This window comes from Berghia stephanieae, chromosome 3, assembly GCF_034508935.2.
Source record: "Berghia stephanieae isolate SIO BIC M18660-M18661 chromosome 3, UCSD_Bste_1.3, whole genome shotgun sequence".
Classification (NCBI taxonomy): Eukaryota; Metazoa; Mollusca; class Gastropoda; order Nudibranchia; family Aeolidiidae; genus Berghia; species Berghia stephanieae.
The window spans coordinates 75,253,702-75,273,124 of record NC_088362.1 but is presented as its reverse complement, the minus strand read 5'-3'; the positions used below and the strand labels follow the sequence as shown (position 1 = coordinate 75,273,124).

The following is a 19,423-nucleotide window of genomic DNA, read 5'->3' as shown; positions in this document are numbered from 1 at the left end:
TTTGTATGCTGTTCCGTTATACTTCCGGGTGGCAATGTTGTGAGTGTCTTATCCAAGTGCACAGTATCTATAGATATTATTCGCTTGATAAGAAGCTCACAACATTGCCATCCGGAAGTAAAACGGAACAAGACACAACATTTTATAAACACTTTTCACAAAAGATAGTATGCATTTGGCTAAGAAGCTCACAATATTGCCATCCGGAAGTATAACGGACCCACACACAAAACGTTGTGTAACCATGAACGTTTATAGTCAGGTTAATCGTCACCATCGGGTTAATAGATAGTATGCGCTTGGCTTAGGAGCTCATAACATTGCCATCCGGAAGTATAACGGACCGACACACAAAACTGTGTGTATCCATGAACGTTTATAGTCAGGTTAATACAGTTCAGTGAGCATTACTCATAAACGCGGATGGCAAAAAACAATAACAAAGACCTGAGTGACGTCATCTTTGAACTATCTATAAGAATATTTGACCCAAAGTTGTCTTTGGTACATTTAACAACAATTAACCAGTAGATTTTTTACAAATCAAAACATTGAATTTGTGACACCTCTTCACACGTGCTCGGACAAAAATAGTTGGTTTTTTATAAACAATAACGTGAATGAAATCGAACTCTCTCTGATCATTGTTATTGTTTTCATACCGTCAAATGGGTGACTATTTATCACACGATTTTCTCGATCATAATATCATAAACGTTTAAATTAACACAATGGTTCTGTTGATCAAGCGATAGAACAGTGTGTATTTTACTGAGACGTTTGTCATTGATAGTAAAACATGTGTAGTTTGCTATGTTTACCAATCACTGCCATAGTTTACATTATGACGAATGTCCGAGATGAGTGGTTATCTAGGTGTTTATCAGCAGCTGGTCCTCCATATTGTGAGCTTTTATCACAATGTGTTGATGCAGTGATGTGTAACATTTCACCATGCGTTGAGAAATAACAAAAAAACTCATAACATCGCCAGCCGGATATAACGTACCAACACACAAAGCAATGTGTAACTTTAAACGTTTATGGAGAGTATGTGCTTGGCTTATCAGCTAAAAACATTGCCATCTGGAAGTATAGATAGTTCGAAGATGACGTCACTCAGGTCTTTATTATTGTTTTTGCCATCCGCGTTTGTGAGTTTTACTCACTAAACTGTATTAAGCAGACTATAAAAGTTCATGGTTACACAGAGTTTGTGTGTTGGTCCGTTATACTTCCGGATGGCAATGTTGTGAACTCCTTGGCCAAGCGCATTCTATCTATAACGGACCAACACACAAAACAATGTGTAACCTTAAACGTTTATAGATAGTATGCAGATGACGTCATTCAGGCCTTTGTTATTGTTTTTGCCATCCGCGTTTGTGAGTTGTTCTCACTAAACTGTATTAACCAGACTATAAAAGTTCATGGTTACACAGAGTTTGTGTGTTGGTCCATTATACTTCCGGATGGCAATGTTGTGAACTCCTTGGCCAAGCGCATTCTATCTATAGATAGTATGCAGATGACGTCACTCAGGCCTTTGTTATTGTTTTTGCCATCCGCGTTTGTGAGTTGTTCTCACTAAACTGTATTAACCAGACTAGAAAAGTTCATGGTTACACAGAGTTTGTGTGTTGGTCCGTTATACTTCCGGATGGCAATGTTGTGAACTCCTTGGCCAAGCGCATTCTATCTATAGCCTTGTTAGTCCATTTAAGTGAGAATTACTCATAAACCCGGATGGCAAAAAAAAAAAAAAGGTGGAAAGGAGTGAAGGACTGGGAAATAGAGATGGACAGACAGACAGACAGACAGATTGATAGATATGAATGAAGATAGACAGATTGATAAATAGATGGATGGATAGATACAGAAAGACAGACAGATGGATAAATAGATGGATGGATAGGTAGACTGAAATATAAATAGATCGATAGATAAATTGATAGATAGATGGATACATTTCAGTGTGGAAGATAGACTGTTAGATCCGTGTAGATTCTGAGAAACATAGAAATAGAAGAAAGGTGAGCGATTAGTGGGTGGCGGGGGCACAGACGGGCGCAAAAAAGATAACTTGACAATATTATAGTCAAGGAGACCGTAAATAAAGAGCTATATATTATAATCCTAGTGAGGGGTAATAAAATGAAAGAGAGAGAGAGAGAGAGAGAGAGAGAGAGAGAGAGAGAGAGAGAGAGAGAGAGAGAGAGAGAGAGAGAGAGAGAGAGAGAGAGAGAGAGAGAGAGAGAGAGAGAGAGAGAAAGAGAGAGAGAGAGTTGAGGTGAGTCTCCCCACACGTCCCAAGACACTAAAACTCAGTCATCGAGACACGTGGTGGTGGTGGTGCTCGCCGTGCGAGGCTAATATCATCAACTTGCCAAGCAAGTGGGCCGATTGGTGTCTGTCTCGACGGCGGATGGATGAACTCCTCCGCGATCTCGGTCCAGTCCGCGACGACTACGACGACGACGACGGCCAACCAACCGACTGGGGTTAGTCTGGGTGGCAGAGTGGAATCAGCGAGGTGTGAAGGATCCTATCAATGCCGCACTTTGTGATGTTATTATCATAGTGATCATTATTATCATCATCATCCTCATTGTCATCTTTAAAATCAGTTCATTCTATTCTGGGCCACGAGCTGGTTGTTGTTAACTGCCAATCGTCTTCTCACTAATTTTTTTCTAATGTGTTGTGATCATTTTCATTGGTGATTTTTATTTTCTGATCCACTCGTTTTGATCGTTACAGTAAAATTTGATAGAATTACACGTCAACGCTGATTGAAATAATAATTTTTAAGATAAATTTCTGATTCTCTTAACCGCGTCTTGATTCAATGGATTAAAACTTGGATTGATTCAAATATTCTGATATTCGAATATCTTCTCGTGTGTTTGATTTATCAATAAACTTATTTTGCAATATTATTCATCGGACTTTGTGAGTTTGCCAACTGAGCCGTCTTAAATTAAAGGATTTGTTTCTTGTAATGTAAGTACGTTTTGGCCATTAGATAATTTAGTTGTTAATTTATGAATAGATTCTGATGTTGTGTATATTTTAAAAGACTTATATATATATATATATATATATATATATATATATATATATATATATATATATATACGAGTATGTACCTATATATATATATATATATATATATATATATATATATATATATATATTCATTTTTATTTCTTTTCCTTTTCTTGTGCTTTTCGACATAGGTAGTTATTGTTTGACTATCTAGTATTATGGACTGATTATGGAAGATTAATAGACAGTTGTATATTGTCTGTACTTTTTATGAGGCGTGTAACATTTAAACTCTAGGTTTATTCAATTATTTTTTTTTTACAAAACGTGTGCGTTATCTTTTAAAACCAATTAAACTATTGCCGATCGCATTTCGTTTCGGGCTGTTATAAATAACTTTGTCACCAATGGTATATAGATATTACCCCCCCCCCCTCTCCCTCCTCGATTCATCCAGATATTGTGTGTCCCTTATATTTCTAACGGAGACGGACTTTTAAACTGAGATCTCCCATTTCCATAGATCGCTATTAAATTATAAGTCGTTAACGGGAGTCTTTCCACAAGTTCCTAGCAGTGCAGGCCAAAAGTCCAATTGGAAAAGCCCGAACCCCCCATCCGTTATATTGATATAAATAATATAATAATCTATAATAAAAATAAAAAGATAATTAAATTAAATAACAAAGCGAAGTCTGTGCTGGGAACTTGCGGAAAAACAGCCTCGTTAACTCTTTAGTAACGAGACTTAATTTCCAGTCTGAGTTTCTCTCGCTATTTAAATATATATGGTCATAAGAAGCTCGGACCTAACCGTTGTCCGTAATATGTAAGCAAAACAGCGATGTGATTGCGATCTCAATGAAATCCCTATTAGCATCGCTGTTACTATTCTATTGTTGAAATCAGTGATCTCTTTGGGATTTTTAGACTCATCAAACCCCGACTACAGACGATAAATCTGTGAAATAGCAAAAAAAAAAAAAAAAAAAAAATTTTTAAAATTAAAAAATATTTTTATAATAAAAACACTTGCGTTTTAATTTATAGCATCAGCGTTAGGGAATGACAGTTATTGATTGATTTTCTATGAAGAGTGCTTTTTATAGCTGGAATTTCACAGAACCCATACAAGATCGATGGTAGATTGAATCTGATTGTAAGGGCTGAATTAACAATTATTGATGAAATCGATTCATTGATTCTAAAATTTAAGACGTCAGCATTTAAGAAGAAAAAAATCTCAAATTTATATATTCCCGCACTCTGGGGAAAAAAAAAAACCCATTAAAAAAAATTGGCCAGAAAACTCGTCCTTCAAATATCGATCGATCACAGTGAGGCTTATCTTGTCAAAAACTCTCAAACTTGTGGCTATTTGTCAAAATCCATCAAGTCTAGGACTTCTAGGAAGTCCCAGGTTTGAGAGTTTTGACAAGATCAGGGTAATTTTATCAAATGATGTCTGGACGATTTTTCTGGCCATTTTTTAAAAGTTTTTTTTTTCCGGAGTACATCAGTATAAAATGTGTGATCTGATATGTGACATGCCGGGATGAATGAGTGCTAAAAACTAAATCCCTAATCGAAAATCTAAAACGTTGCCTACCTATTATTTATTGAGAAGAATGAACATAATTTATTAATTTCTCTACCAACCAAAGACTAACGTTCCAAATTTCTGAGCTTTATAACTTGGAAATTAACGACAGGTTTGGCTTTTGATTCACCCCAAAATATTATATCTTAATACCTTTTTGAAATAATTAATGGTCATATACCTATTATGATACGAATTTGCATTTTGATCAAAAGATTAAATTGATTCTGTATATTTAACTCTAAACGGGTGGCGTGGTAATAATCTATTGATGATATTGTGATAATAATTGTTTTGTTTCTTTTTCTTTCTCCTTTTTTTTTATTCGTTCTTTCTTTTTTCCCTTTTCTTTCTTTTTATTTTTTTTTTTTTTGGGTTTAGATGCACGAAAGGGTCTCTTATTGGAAGAAACTCTGCCGTGGTCGCATCGTCAAATTAATGAACTCAATACACTCTCTGTCCTGGCTAAGATCTCAAAACATGATATTGTTGTTTTGTGTGTTAGGTAAATTGTTGTTACTACTGGTGACAATGATATTGTTGTTAATGGATATCTACTCAGTACACATACAAAGTGGCTGGATTGCATACTTAATTGTGTGTAGCTATGTACCAATTACGTAATAGGTTGGCAATGATAAGTATTCAGATTACCATTAGTTTCACGTTTCTTAACATGGACAGTAATGGAGGTAGCCTATTGCAGATGTCCCATTATACATTTAAATCAAGGGCCGGTAGCCTTGTGCGGCTAAGTGGTCTTGTGGTTTGACACTCGCCTTCGAATCGAGGGTCCTAGGTTCGAATCAGTTTCATACTTGCCATAATAATCAACCAATTGATTATGGGCAATCAAAGGAAGAAGAAGAAGAAGAAGAATCCCGCGCTGAGGGTGCATAGTTGAGTCCTTGGAATTAGCTCTTAACTCGCATTCTCTCACCGTGTTTAGGTGTAAATTAGTACCTGGCCGTTAACAGCGTTGTCTCTGTCGGAAAAAAAAATGTAATATCGCCTAACAGGCGTCATGTCTCGTCATTCATGTTAAGTGTTGTTGTTGGCTAGGGACCCCTTGTAAAGCGCTTTGTTCACATTTAGTGGATATTACGCTAACGCTATATAAAAACTCAATTTTTGTCCCCCCACTCATTGAGATTAGTTAAGTGATGCTTTGCGTTTAGATAAAAAGAAATTCACTTGTTTTTTTTTTTGCCAGATCTTAGAAACCCAGCTTCCCAATCACTCTTGTGGGACAGGGGGGGGGGGGGGGGGGGGTGTTCGAAAAAAATATCGACTTCACCAGGAATCGATTTTGGTCCCTTTGCATATGAAGCAAGTGCTCTATCACCCGAGCTATCCGAACATATTTTTTTTCTTTTGAGAAGCCTAAGCTTCAGAAAATTCTCCCTTTCTTTCTCTCCGACATTCCTAGCTTCGGGCAATAATCATTAGAATATTATGACATGCTTCATTTACGGATAAGAATTCTTAAAAATCTATAAGTTGCACACGTTTTAAATACCATTTTGAATACCGATGCACACATTTATTATCATGCATACTTTATTCAACACGGCTATTACAACGTTGGGCGGGTTACGCTGCCACCGTGTTAAATACACGACACAGGTAGATAACTTAAATGATGATGCGAGGAGACAAGGTGAGTGCTGATTCTATCTGGAATCATGCAAGGTGGTGAGACTGCTAGACCACGAGGAATGACGAGAATGCATGTGTTGTACCGAGATTTGACGAATATTCTTAAATTTTTAATTATAAGTGTTTTCGTGAGTGACTCAAAGCCATTCAAATCGTGTTAAATCGTAGCCATCGTTAACTTATAGCCTGACACTAGAACCCTCTAAGACTTACAGTTTGACGTCATTTATTTAGGTTTGTGCATCGTCCAGAGTTGTTGATAGTAGAGATCAAGGAAACAAGTGGTCCCATTGGTTGAACTATTGAATACAACTCACGATTTGTTTTCTTTTGCGGCCAAAGACTTGTCTTTTGACGTCATTTTTTGGTCAGTGTCAGGCTATAAGTTGATGATGGTTACGGTTAAATTCGGAGAGTAAAAATGAAATCCAGTAATTATATTCAGAAATTAAGCAATTAAGTTATTATAGGTTAGGGTACAAACTTGAGGGGATACAAATAGCTCAGTTGATAGAGGACTCGTCTCACGTGTAAAGGGACCGAAATCGATCCAGGGTGAGGTTGAGATTTTTTTCTGACCCCCTGCCTGTCCAACCAGCAGTGATTTGAGTAGCTGGGTCTCTCAGATCTGACGGAAAGTACTCTGTATCCTATCCAAAGGGTAGTAAGTAAGCATTTGCAACTGTCCGTTTCACGCTATAGAAACCGGGATAAAACCCAGGCTCCATTGTCCTAATGGCTCTGAAAGACTACTTTGGGTATACACTATTCAGTCAGCAGGGTGTTGGAAATGTAGCCTTCGTTAACTTATAGCCTGCCATTTCCCTTAAAGTTGCGCCACAATACAAGGCGACAATCCCCGAAAGAAAATGAAAAGTGAGTTGTTAGTATTGCTCAAGGTAAAAATTATTCTAATAGTTGTAACGTTTGGATACAACTCAATATACACTTTCTTTTGGAAATCGTCGCCTTGTTTTGTGTGGTCATTTTAAAGAAAATATCGAGCCGCAGTCGGAACCACCCAGGTAATTTCTAGATAGGAGGCAAATTTTTATAGCGCGTTTTACAATATCAAGAAAATGATAAGACACGAAAATAAAGCAGAAACAAACAAACAAAAAAAAAAAAAAAAAAAAAAAAGAAAGATTGAATCACAATCGGTTTTTAAAATTTGCATCTGCTATATAATAAAAATCTTAAAACCAATCCAATAGATAGTTATTGTGTAGGCTATAGAAAATATTTAGCCATCTTGTTAATTAAGTTCTGTTCGCAAGGCTGTTGGTGCCACCAGATAAACTGTGACCCGCAGTCTCAGTTCTGTAATATGGCGGCGTGTCCAGATAATGTAAATTAACGAAATCTAAATCTCTGTAGATCTAAATCATGAAATTTTACTAGAATTGATATCCCCCGTGGAGGAAAAAAATTGAAGTTGTAATTCTAATAATTTTGACTATTTTTCCAATATTCGGTTATCTGATGTTCTTTAGAGCCATGAGAGCCCATGGAGTTTATCAAGTTTACCCCGGTTTTTATAGCGTAAAACGGATAATAGCAATTGTTTGCTATCAATTGGATATCATGCAAGTCTATAGCAAAGTACTTTCCGCCAGATCTAACTGAACCCAGCCACCCAATCACTTATGGTTGGACACGGGAGTCAGATTAAAAACAAAACAAACTGCATCGTGACCGGGATCGATCAGGGTCCTTTGCGTTTGAAGCGAGTTCTCTACCAACTTTGCTATCGGGACCCCCAGTTAATGGATGTAAACAGACATAACACCGATTTGAGAGAGTGGGACACAAATTGTCTTTGATAGCCGTCAGAAAAGTGACTAGCTTTGTGATTCCCGACACCTTGTTTTCATTCCTATCTCTGCCATTTGCCATTTTCGCGCCGATCAACATAAATCGCTCTTTGCTGACATGTTCATATACCTTGAATGTAGAGGGAAGACGATTTCTATAAAGGAATCTCTTATTAAAGGCGTAATTATGATATTACAATGTGCCAGTATGCACTGTGCCGGCCTCCATTCATAAAGCAGCATAACAAATTCGTGTGTATTATGTGTTACAGACACGTGTATTCAAAACGTTTATAATTACATTGGTGTGTGTGTGTGTGTGTGTGTGTGTGTGTGTGTGTGTGTGTGTGTGTACGGCAACAGGGGAAAATTATATTATAGAAATATTATGTGCTTCCTGTGCAAAACAACAGAACTGACTGGGTGTTAATTTTTCAAGAAATTGTGATTTGAAATATCAACTCAATAAGATAAAATAACATTCCCTGTATTCATCCTGGCTAGGAATAGCAGTTTCTCTGCTGGAAAGTATTGTATTAGCGCCTTGCAGTGTCAGTGTCCTGCCTTGTCCAAACATATTAAGTGCTGCTATTGGCTTGGGACCACTTATGAAGGGCTTTGAGCACATTTATATAATATAATATAATATAATATAATATAATATAATATAATATAATATAATATAATATAATATAAGCTCAAGTTTTAAATATTTAAAAAAAAAATCTGGTTCGCCCCGACATAAAACGGCTTTTAGACGGTTTTATTTTTTTTCTATTTGTGTTTATTGGAGTGACTTGAGACGGCTTTAAGTTTCTTCTATGTGTTTATTGGAGTGACTGATGTTTATCTGCTGAAATGTGAATTTCATTCTCAATTTTATTCATATCCAATTTTCCCATCCAACCGTATCTTCCATGGCCTTGGCTTGTTATCTGACACCATTTTTTTGAACCAGTTGGGAGAGGATATTTATCTCAGCTTGTTGAGGACGTGTAGTTAACGTCACTCAAATGTTTGCTGTCGTTATTAAGACAATTTAAGAGGTGACCATTTCTTACCAATTCTCACCAATAACATTTAAGTTACACACAGACGTTTGTGTTGACGAAGGCCATTTTGGGATGCAAAACATAAACATAATGTACTGATTCAAAATTATTCGAGTAGTGTTATGTTTGTTAAAAAAAATCTTATTCAAAGGCACAGTGGCGGGACGTTAGCATTAGTTCAATTAAAGTCACGTATCCGCAAGCTGAACTAGCTATAGAGAGACCCTTTATTCCGTCCCTGGATTTTACGTCACGTATTGCCGATTGAATTGCTTTTCTTTTTTGATAGCTGAAGAATGAATTTGGGCTCGAAGCGTTTCGAACGAAGCATTTTATTATTTTTGAAACTGTTTTACTCATTTTTGATCAATATTTAGTATCAATCAACATAAAGCGGCCGTCGTATCATAATTTTGATAATATATAAACTAGATAGTTGTATAAAATTCCAAGAATATTAAAGTGTTTTAAACATTTTATTCTCGGTCTAAGAGAGTAGGAACAGCGACGTTTCTTGGGATTTGAACGTGCTGTGTCACTGCTTTCTTAGTGAAAACATTTCAATCTGTAGTTATTAATTGAATGAATCATGGAAAATTGAAGAATCAAAAATGAATTTGGCCGTTAAAGTTTTCATTATACAAATGACAACATTTCCAAGACGGAACACGTCGCACTCTGCCAAAACATTTTTTTATTTCGTTTTTGGCCAAGAAAAAATATCTTCAAATATAGATCGATTTAAATGACCCCCTTGCTTATCCAAAAGTCTCAAGTCTCAGACTTTTAGGAAGTGTCGGATTTGATTCTTATTTAACGGGTTGAAGGACATTTTGATCGATCAATAGTTGAAGTATAAATTTTCTGTCTGAACTGATTTAACAAAAAAAAAAAAAAAAAGCATTTAGTCAGAGAATAGGATAACGCAGCACTGGCGCTAACACAAAGATGGAAATCTCCGATCCAAAGGTAGTAATCAAGACAGCTCTGCTCATTTTTTTCATTATAATTTTCTGTTGTTTTCTTTTTCTTTGTGGAAAAGAATAAAAAATATCGATTTTCTGGAGGTTGACGGGTCGCTTCGATCTGGGTCTGGGTCTCGCTGTGATGATTCATAACAATCCATCACTTCCACTCACATTAATGTTCCGCCATACAGCTAGGTGGTCTTGTGGTATGACACCGGTCTATCTTCGGATCGGAAAGTCCATTGTTCGATTCGAGCTCTGAGCGGCGTATAGTTGAGTCCTTTGTTCGTATTTTGTTGTGTTTTTAAAAAAATGGCTGTTTATATCTCGGGAAAACATTGTAATTTCGCGTCATGTCTCGTCTTAGAATATGTTAAGTTTATTACTATTGACGAGGGACCTCTTGTAAAGCGCTTTTGATCAAGTTTAGTGGATATTGCGCGGGGTAAATCAGTCAGTCGCTTCAATCTGACAGGATAACAGAGGGATATGTATTTTTATTTTTGGATTGATATATGTTGCAAATGATAATAATGTTTGTACACCTGATAGATACGGCTTAGGATACATTATGAACGGTTGAGAAAGTACAACATAAACGCCATTCAAAAATCGTCAATAAGGCAGCCATGAAAAACATGAATTTTACTAGATAATATGTAATAATATAATAGCTTACACAAATACTTCATAAAAAATAAAAATAAAACCCCTTCCTATTGAAGGCATGCAAAATAAAGGTCACTCGACTGGAACTGTCTCTACTTTTCAATGAACACAGTCGCACTCGATACTTCTTCTTATAATTATATAACATATTAATGATATCTAAAAAGTTTTTATCATTATTATTAATTTTTCGTTAAAAAGAGGAGATGAAAACATTTTATATAAATTGCGTAGACCGTCTATACACTGAAATGAAAATAAAATAATGTATTAAAACACTAAATACTTTTGACATAACAAGTTTTACTCCCTACATCGTTAGATTTATGCCACAACTTTTTCAAAAAAGTATCAAACCGGTGGTTTCTTTGACGATTTGACATAAGACCTCTTGGCATGCCGAAGGGAACAGCAGCTATAAAATTGAAGATGCACTTTGAATGAACATTATTCATTTCTGTTGCACGCTGCTTTTTGGCGTAGTAATACACTGTGCACGTAGGAGCGTCGCGAACGGACAGAAGCACTGACACATCGTTAGTTCCACAACTATCTTGACTTAAAGAGATTTTTATGTAATACACAGTTTTGCACGCAAAAAGAACGATTGGTGAATATATCCTTGGTTTATGAATCTATTGCTGATGGCCATGTTTACACATTTATGGATATCTGGAGTTTTAAGTAAAATATTTCTGTTAAGTATAAATGTGTTCCTTAATTTTGTATCAAAGAAATCACTTAGCTTTCATTGTTATCCAAATTAACGTGATTACGCCGTTTTTACTTAATTTGCTCGTCGCTGTCATCTTCTTTCTTCACTTCTTTTCATATTTTCTCTGTCTTCCTAGGTTCCATTCTTCTTCCTTCTTCTCTCTTCTTCTTCTTCTTCTTCTCTTCTTCTTCTTCTTCTTCTTCTTCTCTTCTTCTTCTTCTTCTTCTTCTCTTCTTCTTCTTCTTCTTCCTTCTTCTTCTCTTCTTCTTCTTCTTCTTCTTCTTCCTTCTTCTTCTTCTTCTTCTTCCTTCTTTCTTCTTCTTCTTCTTCTTCTCTTCTTCTTTTCTTCTTCTTCTTCTTCCTTCTTCTTCTTCTTCTTCTTCTTCTTCTTCTTCTTCTTCTTCTTCTTCTTCTTCTTCTTCTTTCTTCTTCTTCTTCTTCTTCTTCTCTTCTTCTTCTTCTTCTTCTTCTTCTTCTTCTTCTTCTTCTTCTTCTTCTTCTTCTTCTTTCTTCTTCTTCTTCTTTCTTCTTCTTCTTTCTTCTTCTTCTTCTTCTCTCTTCTTCTTCTTCTTCTTCTTCTTCTTCTTCTTCTTCTTTCTTCTTCTTCTTTCTCTTCTTCTTCTTCTTCTCTTTCTTTCTTCTTTCTTCTTCTTCTTCTTCTTCTTCTTCTTCTTTTCTTCTTCTTCTTCCTTCTTCTTCTTCTTCTTCTTCTCTCTTCTTCTTCTTCTTCTCTTCTTCTTCTTCTTCTCTTCTTCTTCTTCTTCTTCTTCTTCTTCTTCTTCTCTTCTTCTTCTTCTTCTTCTTCTTCTTCTTCTTCTTTCTTCTTCTTCTCTTCTTCTTCTTCTTCTTTCTTCTTCTTCTTCTTCTTCTTCTCTTCTTCTTCTTCTTCTTCTTCTTCTTCTTCTTCTTCTTCTTCTTCTTCTTCTTCTTCTTCTTCTTCTTCTTCTTTTTCTTCTTCTTCTTCTTCTTCTTTCTCTTCTTCTTTCTTCTTCTTCTTCTTCTTCTTCTTCTTCTTCTCTCTTCTTTCTTCTTCTTCTTCTTCTTCTTCTTCTCTCTTCTTCTTCTTCTTCTTCTTCTTTCTTCTTCTTCTTCTTCTTCTTCTTCTTCTTCTTCTTCTTCTTCTTCTTCTCTTCTTCTTCTTCTTCTCTTTCTTCTTCTTTCTTCTCTTCTTCTCTTCTTCTTCTTCTTCTTCTTCTTCTTCTTTCTTCTTCTTCTTCTTCTTCTTCTTCTTCTTCTTCTTCTTCTTCTTCTTCTTCTTCTTCTTCTTCTCTTCTCTTCTTTCTTCTTCTTCTTCTTCTTCTTCTTCTTCTTCTTCTTCTTCTTCTTCTTCTTCTTCTCTTCTTCTTCTTCTTCTTCTTCTTCTTCTTCTTCTCTCTTCTTCTTCTTCTCTTCTCTTCTTCTTCTTCTTCTTCTTCTTCTTCTTCTTCTTCTTCTTCTTCTTCTTCTTCTTCTTCTTCTTCTTCTTCTTCTTCTTCTTCTTCTCTTCTTCTCTTCTTCTTCTTCTTCTCTTCTTCTTCTCTTCTTCTTCTTCTTCTTCTTCTTCTTCTTCTTCTTCTTCTTCTTCTTCTCTCTTCTTCTTCTTCTTCTTCTCTTCCTTCTTCTCTCTTCTTCTTCTTCTTCTCTTCTTCTTTTCCTTTTCTTCTTCTTCTTCTTCTCTCTTTCTTCTCTTCCTCCTCCTCCTCCTCCTCCTCCCCCTGCTCCTGCTCTTCCTCCTCCTCCTTCTCTTCCTCCTCCTCTTCCTCTTGCTTCTCCTCCTCCTCTTCCTTCTCCTCCTCCTCTTCCTTCTCCTCCTCCTCCTCCTCCTCCTCCTCCTCCTCCTCCTCCTCCTCCTCCTCCTTCTCCTCCTCCTCCTCCTCCATCATCACCATTGCGCCTTTTAAGGTGAGTGTTTACAAATATGATTTTATAATAACAAGAATGGGTTGACCACATAATATTGTAGGTCTTACTGTTTCTCGCAAGGAAGTGTCGTAAGTGTCTACCAGTTGTGGCTTTGTGGTCTGACAGTATGACACTCGCTTTCGGACTGGTTCGAGACTCGCTTTGGACCGCTCAGTCCTCTCTGTTCACATTCTCTTACCGCATTCGGGAGTAAAATGAGCACCTGACCGGTACAGCGTTGTTTCTGCCGAAAAAAAAATATTTGACAATGCTTTATAGAAGGAACGAAATTGAAGGCATTCAGCTCTTTGTTATTGTTTTTTTACAGCCATTTTGGTGATTATTTGTCTCTGAGTTATATCAGTAATATTGTAAACATTCAAGGTTACACATAGTTTGTTGTGGTATGTCACATCCGGATGCCGGATGTTGTGAGTGTTTTACTTAAACACATAAAATCAATAGTATAAGCGTAATGTGTCGTTCCACGTGTTAACTGCGTTGGGGTCCCTTGTAAAGCCATTTGAGCGCATTTAGCTCTATATAATTGCTCGTTTTCTTTTATCCCTAGAAAATGTCGTCTGGTGAATATTACAAATCAATGTTTTACTCTCGCTCTTTATGTAAACAGAGGAAATGCATTATAAAAATAAACTATAATTTCACTTTTTTCCCCGTCATTTTTACTTTATAATCTGATTTTGATACTGTTTCGATGCGAGGTGTTGCATATCTGATAAGCGATTTGTTGTCATCAATAAGATCTAAAAAATTAATGTGCCTTTAAGGTGAACACATTTTTGTTAGTAATGACAAAAAAGTGTGCGTGTGATCATTATCAGTAACCGTATCCAGGAAAGCTGAAAAGGGCGACAAGACTGAACTGAAAACGAAATGAATTGTAATAATTTTTGTGATTTCAACCGATAACTGTTTGCATAACTAAATTTCTTAAAAGAGCTACAAATATTTTGAAACTGTTAAGCATTCAATGAAATGATTCACCACTTCCCCCTATCTCTCCCCCTCCCTCATTCTCTCTCCTCCTTTCTCTGCCCTTTTCTTTCTCTATATTTTAAAGAAATATTTTAAGGGCAAATTACTTTTTCTTCCCGGCTGTGCTCTCTCTCTCTCTCTCTCTCTCTCTCTCTCTCTCTCTCTCTCTCTCTCTTTCTCTCTCTTTCTCTCTCTTTCTCTCTCTCTCTCTCTCTCTCTCTCTCTCTCTCTCTCTTTCTCTCTTTTTTTTTCATACCCTACTCCCTCATCCGTCCTACTCTCCACCTCTACCAATCTCCTGCAGTAAGTATCCAGCATATTTAGTTCTTAATATAAAAGAAATATTTTACATGCATTAAAACGATAAATTCAAAATTCTCTCTCGAGGAGATCAAAGCTCTACAATTCCCAGTGCACGCGCCGTCACTGTCAACGAATGTTTCAGATTGACTCGTAAAGGCCGAATAAGGTTACCGTGGGTTTTTGGAATCGTTCTGCAGAGTCGTAAAATCTAGTCGAAGCGATATCAATCTTTCCATTTAGATCCTGAGATAACTTTCTATTGTCCTGTATGCACTGAACCCTTTGTAAATGATTTCACGAATGCGAATGACTGATAAGGTTCGCCCCGGTTCCTGCAGCGTGGCTGGGACAAGATACATTAATTAATGATAGTGATTTTAAAAAAATAGTTGCACACTTAATATTAGATACGACGAGATTCTAATCCCGCCAATAATACCACCCATCAATCTAGTTATGTGTGCCGACCACCATGACTATAACAAGAACAACAACTAGAACAACAACAAGAACAACAACTACTACTACTACTACTACTACTACTACTACTACTACTACTACTACTACTACTACTACTACTACTACGACTACTACGACTACTACGACTACTACTACTACTACTACTACTACTACTACTACTACTACTACTACTACTACTACTACTACTACTACTACTACTACTACTACTACTACTACTACTACTACTAAAGGGGGATAATGACATTGATGATGATGGGTGGTGATGATAATGATATTAATAATAATGATAAAATTTAAGTTCAAGATACGCAACTCAACATCTACCGCTAGACAGCTAAGCTTTTGCCGTTTTGAACAGAAATTATTATAAAAGGAAATTATTGATAATTGATCAGGAATAGATGAAATGACGATCCTAGACTTTTATGTAAACGAACTACACTATAACCGCGTGTTTCTATTTAACGGAACTGAGACACAATTTCATTATGTGTAAAGTATCTAACTTTACTGGAATTCATATCCTGTATTCCCACCGTGTTTAAACTCATGTCCTGTCCAACAGATGCATTGGTCGTTCCTGTTGAAATAAAATAAAGTATTCTAAGAGGCCTTTGCCATTATGTGTCCATGTCTTTGCATCCTTGTTATTACTTTCTTACAGAACATTTACATTGCATTTCTCTCCATCTCTCCCTCTTTTCTCCCCCTCTACCCCCCCCCCCCCATCTCTCTCTCTCTCTCTCTCTCTCTCACTCTCTCTCTTTCTCTCTCCGCTCTCTCTTTTTATCTTTCTTTCAGTCCCTCTACCATATTTCTAACCCCTATCCCTTGTCTCATTTTCTATCGTCAAGTACGTTGTCTCTTTCTTTCCTCCTTTTGCTCCTCCTCATCCCCTACTCCTCCCCATCCCCCACTTCTCCTCATACCCCACCTCCTCTTCACCTCCCCCACCCCACTCTTCCTCATCTCCACCATTCCTCTTCATACCGCCACATCTCCTTCTCATTCCCCACTCCTCCTCCTCCTCTTCTTTTTTCACCCCCACTCCTCCTCCTCATCCCCCAATCCTCCTTCTCACCCCCCCTTCCATTCCTCCTCGTCCCTCCCTCCTTACCAACATCCCCCCCCCCTCTCTCTCTCTTTCTCTTTCAAGGCCTCCACTCAATGTCATCTTCTGTCTTTAAAGAGAACCCATTTCCGACACCAAGTATGAATGAAGGGAAACAACTCAATATATTACAACAGGATGTTTTATTCCTCGGAAAAGGAATTGGAGTGTTCAAAGACAAAGACTCGTATCATTGAACAACCGGATGCATCAACAAAATTAAATGTTACTCTTGACATAATTTATTTTACGATGAGATCCTCAAGTGCTTTTTAATTCTATTTTCCTCCGGTCATACTTCGTTACGTTATGGTTTATATTCACCATATGGCGCACGTGACTAATGTATTAAATGTTTATACTTCAGAGCAATGAGACCCATCGAACCGGAGTTTATCTCCTATTCCATAGCGGTAAACGACCAATAGCAATTGGTTACTACCCTTCGTGTCGGACGCTAATGTCTATCAGAGTACTTTCCGCCAGATCTACGAAATCTAACTTCAAATCAGTTCTGGGTGGACATGGATGGGGGTTAGAAAAATCTGAGTGCACTTTGGCTGTCAAGCAAGAATGCTTGAAATTGAGCTCACATGATCCTCTCATATCATGGATGAGAGCAATGGTAATAATAATGATGATGATGATGATGATGATGATGATGATGATGATGATAATAGTAATAATAATAATAATAATAATAATAATAATAATAATAATAATAATAATAATAATAATAATAATAATAATAATAATAATAATAATATAATAATAATAATAATAATAATAATAATAATTATAGCTTTATTGTCCCCAAAAAAGTGGCAATTTGTCATTTGGTTACACATTTATAACAATACAATAACAATAAAATAATAATAATAATATATAATAATAATAATAATAATAATAATAATAATAATAATAATAATAATAATAATAATAATGATGATGATTGCGGTGATGATAATAATAATAATAATAATAATGATGATAGTGGTGATGATGATGAGGATGATGACGACGGCGGTGACGACGATGATAATGATGATAATGATGATGATGATGATGATGATGATGATGATGATGATGAAGATGTTAAACTATAGCGTAAACCGCTCTTTGTATACAATACTTTGGGCACACAGTGGCCACATTCCAAGGCGTTACTTAAAGCAACCTATCCCGAAACTGGTCAATAGATCTCCCCAATTGATTAAAACTCGAATGTTTAAAACATGAAACACATCGATCTTTGCTTGGCGTCTCTGGTTCCACAAAAAGTTACAAACTCAACATTTCATCAATAAATTTAAGATTACCTCGATAGGCATGCATGGTTTAACACAATGGCAGTGAGCCCCGATCTCATTCATTGAACTGACGTACTCAGCCAAAAACACTTTAAAAAAAATATTTGGCCAGAAAACGTTTATGTGGAATACCATTTGATTGACTGTCTCTTTACCAGCCAATTTTAGAATTTCCCCCAAAAACTTCACGCCCATCCACAACAAAAATAAATTTTTACTATTCAAACAGATAATTAACAAGTACATTCTATACATAGTATTGGTCAGCAAATTGAGCTCTACAACACAGTGTTAAGTGTTTGGAGCTATAACAACGAAAAGTTGTTTAAATTTGTGATGTACAGTGATAGTTTCATCGTAACGAATGTGATGATTTTCCTGTGGATGATAAAGAGAGGGTTATGGTGATCCCCACCGTCTTTTCAGCTTTTAATAAGTGTAAAACCTATTATTTTAATGAATTTTCAGGTTGGAGACGGTTTGCCAGGTTGGAGTCGTTCTAATCGATCGGTATTTGAATGAAAAGTTTTTTGGCCTAGATGAGAAAAATGTCCTTTCAGTGCAAGACATTCTATAGCATTATGACTTGTACATGAAGTTACCACAGTCTGACAAAACTCATTTTGTCATTTTGGCCAGAAAACTTTTCCTTTGAATTAAATATTAATCCATTAAAATTACCCCTAACTGCTCTAAAAGTTTCAAAACTCACACGACTTGGAAGTCTCGGGTTTGAGAGTGGACAAATTATGGACCATTTCAGTCGATTGATATTCAAATTAAAATTTCTCTGGCCAAATTTAACCCCCATTAATTTGTCAGGTTCCGTTTGTGCTTTTGAGGGGTTCATGGACAGGTCATGATGGTGCAAATGTATTAAAGTAATCATGTCTCGGAATCGAAGAAATTCTAATTTATTTAATGTGCTGTGCCCAGCTTATCTGTTCGGTCCATGTCACAATGATATAATGAAAATACTGTTGATTTTAAAAAAAGGTCAAATAAGAAGGCAGGAGTCTGTCCTAAACAGAGAAAGATTCCCCCTATTGATTTTGTGTATTTTAAAGTCAATGCATGAGCTGGCAAATTATTAGTCCCCGAGAGAGTTTACACACGTATTTGACCTGGCCGGCATATCTGGCCTGGTTCACGATACAAGCAGATGTAATGACATAATTGATTATTTAAAAATACTAAAATTGGAAAATAAGACATAATCAGGCCTAACCGATTTTCCCTCTTGATTTTGTGTATTTTTTACTCAATGCACGAGCTGCCAAATTCTAAGTTCTTTGGAGAGTTTACACATGTTGTATTTTATCTGTGCCAAAATGTTTTCTGAAATCTTGGTTTGTCTATCCCACCTTTTCTTTGACAACACACACACTCTCTCTCTCTCTCTCTCTCTCTCTCTCTCTCTCTCTCTCTCTCTCTCTCTCTCACCCCTCTCTATCTCTCTATTTAGCACCCACAATTTGTATATATAGTTCATATTCTATTCCACTCTCCTCTCCTACTCTCCCTCTGTCTCTCCTCTATATATCTCATACACACATTCACCAAATACAACTTCTCTTTACAATCCAAAACATTACGTCTTTGAATGGGTTTTGCTTACTCGGCGATCCATTCAAAAATTTCAATTTATATCGATCTAACGACCTAGCATTTTGGTGTGTTGCTTTAAATTATTTTTAAAAAATCCCTTTATTCACTCCCAATGGGAAATTTCTCTTTTTTGGTTTATTCAAATGGAAATTTGTACTGCGCGGTCAATTGATAAAGGACGAGATGACTTACTGAAGACCACACAA

General features: G+C 36.4%; 1 protein-coding gene across 1 annotated transcript in view; it reads left to right on the top strand.

Annotated features, from left to right (window-relative positions):
• The first annotated feature begins 2,454 nt into the window (after positions 1-2,454).
• LOC144968441 (protein kinase C-binding protein NELL1-like) overlaps positions 2,455-19,423 on the top strand; it is a 234,137-nt gene continuing 217,168 nt past the window's right edge. The window contains exon 1 of the mRNA XM_078906816.1: positions 2,455-3,003. The gene's annotated coding sequence lies outside the window, so the exon portion shown is untranslated. The remainder of the gene's footprint in view (positions 3,004-19,423) is intronic.